Source organism: Carcharodon carcharias, chromosome 30 (genome assembly GCF_017639515.1).
Source record: "Carcharodon carcharias isolate sCarCar2 chromosome 30, sCarCar2.pri, whole genome shotgun sequence".
In the NCBI taxonomy this organism is placed as follows: Eukaryota; Metazoa; Chordata; class Chondrichthyes; order Lamniformes; family Lamnidae; genus Carcharodon; species Carcharodon carcharias.
Genome location: NC_054496.1, coordinates 20,646,327 through 20,647,958, shown reverse-complemented (window position 1 = coordinate 20,647,958; position 1,632 = coordinate 20,646,327).

The following is a 1,632-nucleotide window of genomic DNA, read 5'->3' as shown; positions in this document are numbered from 1 at the left end:
GCGCATGCACAGCTCATGGAAACTGATATCTGCCCATTCTCAGCCATTATTGTGTGAAAGGACATGAGGCAGCTGCCTGAAGGGAGGACACATCGTTCAGTGTTGAATGGCTCCTGTTGAGAGTTGAAGTTGAGTGAGGTCAGCACACTGGAAAGAACAGGACCTGAGGAGAGAGGGTATTAAAGAGAGCGCACCCAGCCAAAACAAAATATTGCCTCAGCCAAAATTCCTTCTGATTTTATTTCCTTAACCCTTTAAGGTGCAGGCTGTTACGAGGAAACCATTTGCTGTCCTGTTGTCTCACTCATACTTCCAGAGGTACCTCTCGTGATGCACAGGACTAGCCAAGATTAAAGAAGGAAGCAAAGACTTGCATCGATATAGCACTTTTCATGGCTACCGGACCTCTCGAAGCACTGTCCAGGCAATGAAGTGCTATCAGAAGTGTGGTTACTGTGGTAAAGTAGGAAACGTAGCAGTCAATATGCACAGAGCAAGATCCCACAAGCAGCAATGACCAGGTTATCGGTATTTCTTTGAGGGACGATGTCAATTGAGGGATAAATATTGGCCAGGGATACCTCTCCTGCTCTTCTTTGAAATAGTGCTATGGGATCTTTCTTTTCTACCCAAGCAGACAGATGGGGCCTCAGTTTTAACGTCTCATTTAACAGGGGGCACCTGAGAGAGTGCAGCGCTTGCTCAGTACTGCACTGGAGTGCCAGCTTGGAATCTTGTACCCAAGTCCCAGACTGAGACTTGAACCCAAAGCCACCACAACTCAGCGGTGAGAGTGCTAATCATCGAGCTATAGCTGATGGTATACTCCTGTGCCTAAGTCCTATGTTCCTATGTACACCAGCTGTGCCCATGTACCCCATTTACCCCACTCCTCTCCACATTGAGCGCAGGCCATAACTATTTAGTCACAATCAGAATCAGTAGGGTCCTTACCCCATCCACTTTTGCTTCAGTGGATTGTGGGGGGTATATGGAGGGATTTTGGTGACAGCACTCTGAGTCACTGTCAGTTGTGCTCCAGTTTTGAATGAGGGTAAGGCTCATTGTGTCCCACAGTGTCCTCAGTTCCAGTAAGCTGATAATGCACACCAGCGAGCATACCCTACCACTTACTGGGAGGTGATGGTGTAGTGGTATTGTTGCTAGACTGGTAATCCAGCAGCTCAGGGTAATCCTTTGTGGGGGGGCGGGGGGGGCGGTGGTCCTGGGTTCAAATCCTGTCACAGACGATGCAGTTAAAAGTCTAATGATGACCATGAAACCATTTGTTGTGAAAACCTGTCTGGTTCACTAATGCCCTTTATAGGGAAGGAAATCTGCCACCCTTGTCTGGTCTGGCCTACATGTGCCTCCTAAATGCCCTCTAAGCAAGGACAATAGGAAGCTGACATCCCATGAATGGAAAAAAAAACTTTGTCTTGACTGACTAAGTAAGAGCATCATCAGTTTCATTTGATGTCAGTAGGCGGACTGCCATCTGTAGTATAAAAGGATTAGTGTTAAATATATAGTCTACATTGTTAGTAAGATTGCATGACAACAGAGTGTGCTGAGCAATCATTCTTTTGGTCGCACAGAACTCAAGTACTGCTGAAAGAAGAGACATGCCAC